The 12617-nt window shown below is 47.3% G+C and overlaps 1 protein-coding gene across 5 annotated transcripts in view; it reads right to left on the bottom strand.

Annotated features, from left to right (window-relative positions):
• Positions 1–12307, bottom strand: part of YPEL2 (yippee like 2) — a 77065-nt gene extending 64758 nt beyond the window's left edge. For 3 of the 5 annotated variants that reach the window (XR_010384433.1, XM_064494987.1, XM_064494988.1), the window contains exon 1: positions 12035–12307. The gene's annotated coding sequence lies outside the window, so the exon portion shown is untranslated. Of the gene's footprint in view, positions 1–11117; positions 11769–12034 lie in introns of those variants that run through there. The other 2 variants (XM_031468035.2, XM_064494986.1) reach the window with 2 other exon arrangements.
• Positions 12308–12617: the final 310 nt, after the last annotated feature.

Genomic DNA, 12617 nt, shown 5'->3' with positions numbered 1-12617 from the left:
ATTTAAACATGGCTCTTAGTTCAGCACTCTGCCTGGGAGGACCCCACGTGAAGCTTAAATCTGTCAGAACATCTGCATAGAGAAGGGGCACTTCCCCTTGAACATCCTGAAACTTGCATGTAATTTACTAGATATTACACAGAAGTAGCTGTTGCTAGCTGGCTATGGAGTGATCAGATCTTACTTTGGGTTGATTCCACAATTTCAACCAAAAATAACCTGTCTGAAGATTCATTACCAAGGATACTTGGTTAAAGCTCATCAATGGCTTCCTTCTTTTTCTTATACAACTCCTGGATCGAAAAAAGGATTTAAGGTGGCTTACAAAAAAATAAACAAACAATACAATACTACTAAAATAGATTAATTAGGGTAGGAGGAATAAAAGAACAAAAGGAGAGGACACAGAAATGCATGCTGTCAAATTTCTAAATATTTACTGAATTTCAATTATAAATTTGGCTTTGAGCTCCCCAGTAACCAAGAAAATATCAGAAGTTGTAAGATTTATATTTCCTGTGAAATAAGAGCATCTTGGTTACTCAGGATACAGATTTTCTAAGAAACATGTCTCCTATGGGTGGTCATAGGAGACAAGAACCAGCCAGTGAGCCCCAGCACACATCAACAGTTCCTACAATGTAGCCCTCCAGTAAGACTTTCTTACAGTTCCCTCCATGAAAACAGACTGTATAATAAACACCAAAGCACAACTCAGTAAAACGGATTCTACACGGGGTCAAACCAGGGCAGCCCGAGAACATGGCTTTCTGATGGTCTAGCTGGATCCAGTGATATGGACTCTCCAGAGGAATGGAAGAGCTACAGAGCCTTCTGGCAATGCTCCATGAATATCATTTATCACAACCACGCTTTTGAGTAACAGAAAATAAGGGCAGCCTCCAACATGCCAAGTCCAAACACTAATACTTTTGAATGCTAACACTATTTGGCCCTGGTGCTGCATTCAGCCCTCTCGTGGGCTGCTTTTCCCCGAAACTCTCCCTTATGGGCCTCATCTTGCCTCTGAGGATTCTTCTGTCTCCCTGACTGAGCCTGTCTCCCTGACTGCTCTTCTTCCATCCTCCTCCTCCTTGGACGTGATTCCACCATGTGCCTGACTGCCTGGTCCCCCTGGGGAACTATCATCCACACCCAAGTCTTCTGAACCTCTGTCTCCAGCTCCTGAACCCAGAATCCCTTTCTCAAAGGTGCCCTACCTGGCTCCTAGGAAGGCACTTCAAACTGAACTCTTCCAAAGCCAGTACTGTGGTTCCCCTTCCCCCGGCTCCTATTTCTTTTACCTGAATTCTGCTCCTTCCTCCTGAAGACCCAGTCACCAAGCAGGAAACGCCCTTTATTCTCTCTCCCTCCTGTGTCATACACTATCTGCCCCCTAGATGGTTGTACCTTTACAATCCACCCTCCCCACTGCCACCCTCAGTCACAGCCAGCAGCACTGTGGGAGCCCCATCCTCTCTCATCCTGAACGACCGTGACAGCTCCCTAAACTAGTCTCCCTGACTCAGCTCTTACCTCTCCAGCCCATTCTAGAATTCTATTTATACAGCACAATCTGATCACATCTCTCTCATGTTTCAAAACCGCCAGTGGTTTCCTAGCAGCCTACAGGACAAGGTCCAACCCGTTAGGTGGCACCAAGAACCTAGACCCGATTCTCCTTATCTTCTCATCACCTTCCCACCCCACTCCAAACCTGTTTCCCCAGCAGACCAAGCCTGTTTACTACCTTTTCTCAAGTTGTTTCAGCCTCCTGCAGAGCCTTAACCTGTCTTCTCTGCCCAGTAAAATGCCTGCTCATCCCTTGCTACCCAGCTCAAATAAGACCCTAAACAGAGCTGGGGGCCACCTTCCAGCATGCAAAAAACTTCTCGTCACACCATTGTCATGTGTCTCCCAGACTGGGGACTCCCTGCAGTCAGAAGTCCAGTCTTTACACCCCTCTGGTTTTCCCAGGACTCCTAGTGTCCAGCACATTGGAAATTCTTGATAACTGAGTAAAATGAGTGACCATCACTGGCACTGTGCTGCCCTGTAAAGCTATTTTTGAGTCTCCTGACTCTGCCACTATTTAATACAGTTAAAATACTAAACTCTGGGCATTACATAGGACTCACCATGAATGCTCCGCAAAGTTCAAAAGCCAGCAAACTCTTACGATGCCAACTCACTTGGGCTAGCAGATGGAGTCTGAAACTCAGGACTGTGGCACCATGTCTCTGATGGGCCACACCACAAGAACCTCTGATGGTTTTACCCATTCTGCCTCTCCTGGCCCTTCCTGCCGTATCTGTGTGCCCCCTAGGGCAGCGTCCCAGGGGACACTCCCAGGGCTGGCACTGGCTTCCGGAGAAACCCCTAGAGAAACCCTCAAACCTCCCACTCAGAAACATTCTTTCTCCCAGTCTGAGCTGCTGCTCTAGGCAAGACTGAGCCAAAGAAAATGCAGTGTCAGGTTTAGTTCAGGCCAAGAAAAGGGGGTCCCTCCACCCGGCCTCTGCTCCACTGCCCTTTCCTCCAGCCCACAGAGGCTGCCGCCCTCAGTGTCAGTCCTTCACATTATCTCTGCCATACTCAGAGATGATGACCCTAGCTAGAACAATGTGAATACATTCTTCCCGAGATCTGGGACCCAGTGAGGGGTAGGGTCCATTTCTCTGTCCCCAGACAGTGCTACACTTGAACTGTAATGTAAAACAGCCATTTAAAAGATCTAGCAAGAAAACAAAGTCCTGGAAAGCCGAGTAAGAGATATGGCCAGTCTTGGAACCCTCCCCTTAGACTTCTCCAATCCCCACTAAGTCAGGTTCCTGATTTCATATGCACAGCACTTTTCACAGTTGTAATTTTACTTTTATTGAGGTGATTATTTGATTGTTATCTGTGTCTCACACACGCAGATATCCAATATTATTTACTGAATAAATGAAAAGTCTTTTGAAAAAGAAAATGAATGTCTTTTGGACTCTGGGCACTGTGTGACCTTGATTTCTCTTTAACTGCTGCTCCCCCAGGGCACAGCTGGGGACCCAATTAGTTACAAACCATCCATCTCAAATCTGCCAATACGATTCTATTGTTCAGCTGTCAGCATGCCTTTGGCTTTCTCACTTTAATCTCCCAATTCAAATAAATCCAAAACTCTAGACCCTGACATCTGTGGCTGGGCTCCCTGCCTGTTCACAATTGGAATTTGGATACTGAACTTAAAACTCAGGAGAAAAAAAGGGCAGAGGCACTTTCAAAAGGATACCTTAATGTCCAAAGTCCTAGCCATCACCAGCCCAAAGATGGATGGATTCTGTCCTAAGAATTAAATTGTCATTGAGTGTTACCATTCACTGAATTGTAGGAGAGGAAAAGGAATAGGGTGGGAGAGAGAGCCTGATTCTAGAGCAAATTTCTGGATTTCTCCTGTTATGGGAATGGCAGATAGATTTTAGTGAGAGTGACGGCCTCTTTTTCCGCTCAGGCCTTGCACATCAAGGGGAGCCATGCACGTGGCCAGTGCAGCCTGTTCATACAGTTTAAGAAACCTCCTTAAAGCTTGTGGTTTATGGGTCAGTTTTCCCACTAGATTGAGCCATTCCTGACCACGTCCAGAGACCACGTCTGGTTAATCACCCCTCACAGCTAGACTGAAGCCTGGCTGGCACTAACTGCTCAGAAAGTATTGGCTGAAGGAAAGTGGGAAATGAGGGGAGGAGGTAGGGAAGAGTCATCTGAGGCCTTACAGCAACTGTCAGTAAGCCTCCAGGAATCTACAATTTATTTCTTATTATGGGCCCATGAGGGGCCGGTGTACTTGACATGCGTTATCGCAATTAATCCTCACAACAAACAACCCAGGGAGGCAGGCACTGTTAGGATTACCCCAATTTGAAAGATGAGGAAAAAGCTCAAGAGAAGTTGAACAGTTTGTCCAAGGTCACTCCACTAGAAGGTACCAGAACCAGGATTTGAACCCTGGGAAACTTTCCCAACTTGCCCTACTGGATCCTTCAACCCAGGCAACAGAGAGGGGTCTGAAGATGGGCATCCTTGATTCCTGAGCCTCTTAGTACAACAGGCAGAATATCTCCTGGAGGGAGAGTCTAAGTCAATTAATCATAATGCAAAGCAGAGATGTCCAGTTCTCTGAAAATATCTTCAGACTCCCGGGGTTGGCTCAATGCATCCACTTTTAATTAGAAAAAACTGAGAGAACAAATGAGGGACAGGAATAACCTGAGCCAGAAGGTGGGACAACAGATTAGGCACAAGAAAAAGCTTATTTTCAGTTCTTGTCATCTCTTCCTGCTAATGGGATATTTCCCTTTAAGGCTGCAGTCACGTGAGGGGACACAATTTTTTTCCCTCAAATCCTAAAGGAAACAAATTAAGAATCATGTACACAAAACTAACCAAAAGCCCTATCTAATTATATTTACACAATACTCATGTTTATACTATTAACACAGCAAACACTGAAAGAGAATTTCATTTTTAACTTTAGGTCCGTTTGGTGGTGGGTCAATTTAGGTAGGGACCCCCAACAGACAAAGACCAAAGTGGTAAAAGAAGAGATAAAGGGGAGGCAAATATAATGAATGGCACACAGGAACATACAAACAAAAGAAGAAAAGGAAGAGGCAAAAATAGAACGTAAGGGAAAGGAGGCCAAAGGTCAAGGATGTTTAGCAGTTGGTTTCTGCCAGTGACATCAACTACCTCAACATGTGAGGGTGTAGACGACATTAGAAAAACCAGGGAGACTTGGGTGGGGGTAAAGGGGGTGGTGGTGGTGGTATTATTATTTGCTTGCTTTTACTAAATTCCCCATCCCGAAAATTCTGATTTTATAGGCCTTTGGTTGGGCTAGGAATTCTTACGGCAACAAGGTTTGAGAATCCTGAGGGGCAGTCTCACCTCTGAGGGTGCCTCTTATCTACATCAGCTGGCCATTGTTCACAGGTCTTCACCCCCCGGAGTTCGACTGTGATGTAAGTCACAGTCCAGTTCGATGGAGTTACTCTAAACTGTAGCAATGGTAGCCCAAGCAGTATCTCCTTCCTGCATCTCACATGCCTCCTGAGCATTCCACATACGTTACCTTTCATATATACCTCGGTGCCTTTGCACAGTTTCCCCTGGCGTGTTTCTGCATGTTTCAACCCTCTTTTATTCTTTCCAGCCCCATCTCCAAAATGCCCACCCTTCTTTCTCTATGTCTGTAATGTGTTTAAACTCTCTACCTTGTACTCTGGTTATTGACACATATGCCTTAATCACTCCTATTTGAGGACAGACTCTTACGGGCAGGGGCCATATGATAACTTTGTCTCCCAAAGGTCTTCCTATCTGTTGAATGATTATTACCCAGGAAAATAAAACAAAACCAAGGTTGAGTTTCAGCCCCAGGCCAGAGGTTCCTCTTCGCTCTCAAAATAGGAATCAAAAATTTCCTGACTCAGGCAGGCTATGTTCCAAGCCTATGCTCTCTTGCCCCAGGTACTCCCAACCAGAACACCATGGGAAAACAAAACAACTCATTAGGCAGGTCAATATTTTCTATAACTAAATTTCTTATCAGAGAGAATAAAGCCACTTTCTTCAGTTCAACCAAACTCAACCACTGTTCACACCCAGAAGACACTGTTTGAGCTTCTGTGGCACCCATCTGTCATCTAGATATCAAGCCTTCCTTTCATGGCAAGAAATAGACAAGGGGGGGAAGGTACAGCTCCGTGGTAGAGTGCATGCTTCCCATGCACGAGGTCCTGGGTTCAATCCCCAGTACCTCCACTGAAAAAAAGAAAACAGACAAGGGAACTCCAGGCACTAGAGGCTAATTTCATTCTGAGCTGGCAATCTAGTTTCACATAAAACCCACTAAGTCTGGACATACTACATTCTCAAGGCCACGGGGGAGCACAGCGCTGCTGACACAGCCAGGAAACAGGAATGTGGGTGGCAAGGTAACAGCTCATTGGCAGATGCTCCTTCACCCCATCACAGAGAGAAGGTAGGCTTTGCCTAGTATTGAGACATTATGAGTTACTTAGGGTTTTAGTCAGGAGTTGGTACTCTTCCAGAACGTACAGGAGTAGGAAGAGCCCTGGGCCTGAGAAACAAAAGGTATGGTTTATACTCTGTGCTTTGCTCTGATTAGTTCTGTGTCTTAAGCAAGTCCTTTTTTCCTGTTTGAGCCTCAGTGTTAGTATCTCTAAAGTGTAACACCTAAAATGGATTTTAATACCCAATCCAGCATATAACTAATGAATAGAAAGTTGCAAATTATTAACTTGAAATCAGAGAAAATAAGAATTACAAGGTTAATGCCAGGAAAAGAAAAAAAAAAAGGGATGCAGGGCCTCACAGTTACTAAAATCAAGCCACAAATTTCCATCTGTGCTTCCCAGCAGCCAGAGCATGAAAAGAAACATGATCAGTTATATTCAATTGTCCACAAAGAAAAATCATGCCAGTTTCTTGGGAGATGGAAAGCTTTTCCTGGTACTTGGCTCTGAAAGAAAATTTCTCCAATTAACAGGGACATTAAGTGAAGTTGTATTGAAGTCTTCAACAATGTAAAGCCTTATAAGAAACATAGCAGCAAGTTATAGAAAAGCTATTTTGGACAGTGACCCTCCGTAAAGCAAAGGGCAGGACACCGGAGATGGTCTCAATGAAAACAATTTTGGAGGGGCTGAGCTAACATGGCCCAAGTAAGCTGCTTGCAGTTGGCCCAGCTTAGTTCAAGGATAAAACTAAGACCAGGTAGATAACATGTCCTTCTAAAAATGTCTATAAATATTACTTCTTCCATGTGGGTGTTTATTAAGAGTTGGACCGCAGTTTGCAATTAGATGACTTCTAAATTCCATTCCAGTTCTGATAAATCTAAGTGACATTTTTGTCTTCATTTACTTAGACTAATTTAGGATTTGGTAGTCTTCCCTCTTACTGCCCACTCCCAAATCAATGGATTGGGAATTCCTGCCGGGGGTTGGGGGGAACTCTCATTATTAGTATTAATAACAACACTAATGGCTAATACCAAGTGCTTATGTGTGAGGCTCTGTGCCTGGTTTCCTGAGCATTCTCTCATTTAATCCTTCCAAAAATCTCGTGTGATAATAACTATTAATAGTCTCATTTTACAAATAAGGAACAGAGATTCAGAGAATTTTAGCAAATTGTGCGAAGTCACAGACCTAACTATTCAGATCGTTCTGACTCCAAAGCCCAGGATCTTAGCCCTCCTTACAGTGCCTCCTCATATTAATGAAACGTGATTACTGGTAGAAATGCTTGTCAGAATAGTGAGGCCTGGAATAAGGCTAGTGGGGGAGACAAGAGTTATTAGCAACAACAAAATAACAATGGGGAGTTTAGAGGCTTTGGCAACCTGTGAAAAGAATAAAAGTATGAAAAGTATTGTGCAAAGCAAAAATCCCAAAAGACAGTAATTCCAGGGGAGCAGGAATACCCAGAAAAGAGAGATTTCTTTTCCTCCTCTTGAAGGTAAGTATTACTCCTACTCTTAAAAGACTCAAAACCTTGGCTCTCTTGGTCTATCATCCATTCATTCCACCAACAACTAGATGTATATCCAGTGCTACTCACTGCCAAGCACTGAGCAAGACTCTCAAGCTTCCAATCTAGCCATCAAGTAGACAATGCATTTGCAGATGGTATTAAAGTACTTTGAAAAAAATAATACAGGGGATTAAGAGAGACTGAGGGGCAGGGAGGGGTGGGCTGTTCTAGATAACAGGTCAGGGAGGGGCTCTCTGAGACCCAAGTGAGAAGCCAATCATGCAAAAACTTGGAGAAAAGGAGTTCTGTGACCAGGGACTACCAGTGGAAAAGCCTGTGAATGAAAAATGTTGCCTGCCATATCAGTAAACAAAGGATGTGGTAACCATCAAGACACTACAGCCCACCCCTGAGGGAACTCAGGATGGGAAAGAGGATACTGGTCCTAGACAGCTAAGGTGCATATTTACAAGGAAGGATATCAGTGAGCCTGGACTGCAGCATCTTCCCACACACAGAAAAGTGCTAAATTCATTAACTTGAGATGATTGGTTTTCCTCAGTGAACAGTAATCTTCTGGTGTTTCGAACACCTGTTTTTTGTTGCAAAACTCCTATATATTCTGGCTCCTCCCTCACCCCTTTGGAGCAGTCCCTCAGAGCTCTCTGAGAGGCTGCTTCCGGGCTTGAAGTCCTCAGAAAGTCTACTGAATACAACGTAATTCTCAACTTTTAGGTTGTACGTTGTTTTTCAGTCGAAAGGCCAGATGACAAAAGCAAACTTGACCTGCTTTGGAAACCTCAGGAAGGCTGGTGAAGTTGGAGCCAACTGAAGCAGAGTAGACCAGGTGAGGACTGGTAGGAGATGAAGTGGGAGAAGGTGGGAGAGGGCGTCAGTGCAATGCCTACAGGGAAAGGGGCTAGATTATTTCTGATGGGAAGCCATTGGAAAGTTTTAAACAAGGAGTGGCATAATCCTATTTACTTTTTTTCCCCCCTATTTACTTTAAACCCCACCCCCACCTCAGGGGCCACATTCACAACTCCAGAGATGCAAGTATGTTACCACCTTTTGTTAGGGATAATATCACTGAAAACTACCAGCTCTTAACAGAATATCTTTAGCTTGTAGGCCCCGGCTTTCCATCTTTGAAGGCTAAAATTCAAAGAGATGCTTCCTTTTCTAGAGCTTTATACCCCTTCATACTAAGGGAAGGCAATTAATTGTCAGAGCAACTGATAGTTTGGTTGACAGACCCTAGGGAAATGCCAAGATCATTTACAAGGGAAACTGATCCAGTCCTCCATTTGAATCCCACCTGACTGTCTCTTCCTCTGCTTTTCCTATCCTGGGATATCCTATCCTTTGTCATCCTTTTGTTGCTTTCTTTTTTCCATGAGCTCAAAACTAAACATTCTAAATGTGAGTTGCTTGACCAGACTGAACATTATTGAGGTTAATTTCAACATTCCTATAGTTAGTGTACCCATACAAGACATACACTTGACAGGGAGGATTATAGTTGAATTTGAATTTGGATAATTTAGAGTTCTTTTTGAAGCTAAACTGCAGCTTTGAGAAGTTGAAGAAAATTTCTTTACCAACATGTTTGGACACAATAAGGGGGAAGCATCCAACATGTGGATGTATCAGGTGTGTGTATGTTTATGCTTGAAAGAAGAGACCGGTAACAGCCTCAGAAATGGTATGATTAACAAGAGCCACCTGCACACAGGAGCGGAGATGTCACAGAGGAAGAACCAGGTGAGGCAGGTAGGCATTGAGGTGGGAAAACTTGTGCCTCTTCTTATTAAGAACTGCTGACAGACAAGCCCCTGGTTCCCCCATTCCCTGCCTCCCCAAACAAAAATAAAATCACCAGCTTGCCCTTCCCCTAGATTACACAGCCTGGAATACCTAGATATTAAATAAAATCAACCTTTCCTGTTGACCAACTGTTAATGTCCCAGGTGCAATGACTGCGTTGCCAATTCAAAACCATTAAAGTCATTAAAGCAGTAAAAATTCACATAATCTGTGAATAATACAGCAAGCTCATCAGCACTGCTCACACCCCCAACCCCACACACCTAGAAACAGTGGTACTGAACAGCAGAACACCAGCCTTCAAATGGGCTGGGCAGGGTGCTGTGGGAAGGGATTTGGGGGGGGGGGTGCTGTCTCTTGAGGCCAAGGCTTCATGGCAGCTGAAGGCAAATAACACTATATCCTTAGACTTTTCAAAGCCTGGGCTAGTTGAGGGATCCTGGGTTTGCATAGACTGTGTGGGTCACATATCTGACTAAGGTTCAGTATATTTCATATCTTAAGTAATGCCTGTCATTGTTCATTCTCCCCAGTTTCCACTAGATCAGGGTTTCTTATCAACCACCTGCCTCAAACCTCATGGCCCACTTATTAAAAATGTGCCCTGCTGAGAATAAATATCTCCAGATTGAACCCACAAACTTCATTTTTAAACACTACCCAGGTCATCTTTATGCACATTTAAGTTTGAGGACCTCTGCTCTAGAGCAATGTTTCTTAAACTGCAGGTCATGACCTGTTTGGTCAAGAAATCAAATTAATGAGTCATGACCAGTAGTTGATTTATTTTTTTTTTAATTAGGTAGGAAAAACATAAATAGAACACATTGCAGGTAGTAAGGGCAACTGTTTTTCCTAGAACTTATACAGTTGTGGACCTCTGTGCAGTGATGTAAAATGTATTCCACACTGTGGATCCCACTCAAAGTTTGGAAACCACTCTCCTAGAGGGAAAAAGGAAAACAATATTCTTGTGCATGGCATTTATTTTCCATTTTCTACCCCTAACTCCAAGCTTCTGGATTTTAGTTCAAGACAGATCCCAGAATCTGTTATCAAATCCTAAACTGATTACAAACAGTGGAGGAGGGTGAGCTACTCTGCTCCAGCCTTAGACCCTTTTCCATGGAGCTGGGGACAAGGGAAGGTGCCAAAGAGAAGTTTGCACAACTCTCCTGAGGCTGGACCTGGAAATGAGGGAAGGGATAGACAGAACTCAGGTGCAGCCCATCTTTGTGGCAGTGATTAGGTCAAATGAAAGTCAGAGAAGGGTGAATCCAGTCCCACTGGTAACAAGAAACCGGGAGCACCAAGCATGTGAGGTCAAGTCCCGCCCCAGAGCCAGTGACATAAGTTGCCTTGGATAAGTCACCTAACTACTCAACCCCCTAGATTCCTTGCACTGCAAATGTTCCGTGAGCAAGTGCCATAAAGAGAAACATCAAGCTTGCCTTCTTGCTCCTCGCTCTAGGACAAGGAGCCCCATCTTGCTGGACCAAAACAGAGAAACAAGGGAGGAAGGGCAAGGGAAAAAAGATGAATAGCTGGCCATCTTGTTAGCTTTTAGACTCATCAGAAGCAAAGACTTACTGAAATGAACCTCAACACCCGAGAAGAGCAAACTGAGGAGGAGGCCAGAAAGCAAAATACCCAGCAAAGCCCAGGAGCAGTTTCATGTGGGACCGCCGCGGGACTGCGGGAGGGTCAGCTACATACAGAACAGAGAAGAACGGAGGACACTCACTCACTTGGTTTGTAAGCTCTTGCAAGCTGAGAGTGAAGTCAGAGGTGTCAGTCTCCTGGACTGGGTCCAAAAGAACAGGTGGTTTCCCCCATCCGCCAACGTGAGAAAAGCCACGACTTGGGTAAAGACACACAGAGGAGGTCAGCGGCCAAGGAGGGTGAACTTGAAGCAGTGAAGCGATGAGAGATCGGGGCTGCCCTTCAGCGCCAGTTCCTGAGAGGTACTCGCTGGAGAGGCCCCTACATTCCGTTGGGCAGGAGAGAACTCGCTCCCACCCCCTTGGCAAGGGCACTGGGGAGGCGCCGGGAAGCGGCCAGGCAGGAACTCGGCTGCGGTTACCTCGGCCCAGGGCCCGCCAAGCGCTCCTGGGAGTTTCGAGAGCGCCCAGTCCCCCAAAGGCGGGGGCACCAAGGGCGGCGCCCCCGGACCCAGTGTCTTCACCGGAGACCCAGGGTCACCGGGGACCGAAAACGCCCGAAGCCCCCATCCTGGCCCCCACGGAGTCCGAGCTGCGGGAACTATGCTGAAGGAGAAGCAGCGACCGGGTCTCCAGGTCTCCCCTGCCGAACCGCGCGCCCCAGACTCGCCCAGCTCCTCGCGCAGGTCCCAGGCCCCGACCCTGGAACCCGTGCCACCTCTGCTCCAGTCGCGGGCCGCCGCCAGGGCCCGGCAGTGTTTGTAAACAAACCGGTCACGTGGCCCCGGCGGCCCGCTCCCCGCCCCCGGCGCCCGCGGCCCCCTCGGAGACCCCCAGCCGGACCACTCCTCGGCCGCGCAGGGCAGAGGGCGCCGCGGGCTCGGCGGGAGCGGGGCGGGAGGGGCCACAGGACCTGCGCCCAGTGCCCGGGGCCAGGCGCCCGCGCTGACAGCGCGCCCCACGCCCACGCATGCCCGGCCCGCGCCGCGCTCGCGTCTGCTTACCCGACAGCAGGCTGCCCCGTCCGGCCAGCGCTGAGCTTGGCTCCGCGGGGTTGCGCAGCAGCGAAGGACCGCCCGGCCGGATCCCGGGCTCCGGGCGCGCTCTTAAAGCCACAGACTCCGCCACTGCCGTCGCCGCCACTCTGCATCCCTCCGCGTCGGGGCCGGGGGCTGCGGGGTGACGGACGCGCCCCCGCGCCTATCCCCTCGGCTCAGCACATAGCAACACGCCACGGGTTGGCTCGGCCCGGCCGCAGCCCATCCGCCCCGAGCCAATCAGCGAAGGACGGAACTCCGCCCCTCGCTTCCCCTACCTCCCACCCCCCACCTCTCTGACCCGGCCCGGCTTGGGTGCGGGGAGTGCGGCTAGTACCGAGTCTGGCCCGATGAGGCTCAGCCGGCGAAACCTGGCTAAGCAGGGCAACTGGCCGGAGGAACAGGGAAAAAGGGTGATGAGAATGGGTGGCTCTCGGCGCGCGGGAGGAGACCGTTTATTTGGGTTTGGAGTTTGTCCCTAGGTCATGGCTGGGGTTTCTAGAACCCGGGAGAGGGAGAGGGGAGGCTTTAAAGTGCTTCTTGTTGGAGG

This window comes from Camelus dromedarius, chromosome 16 (genome assembly GCF_036321535.1).
Source record: "Camelus dromedarius isolate mCamDro1 chromosome 16, mCamDro1.pat, whole genome shotgun sequence".
Lineage (NCBI taxonomy): Eukaryota > Metazoa > Chordata > Mammalia > Artiodactyla > Camelidae > Camelus > Camelus dromedarius.
This window is presented reverse-complemented; position numbering and strand designations above follow the sequence as displayed.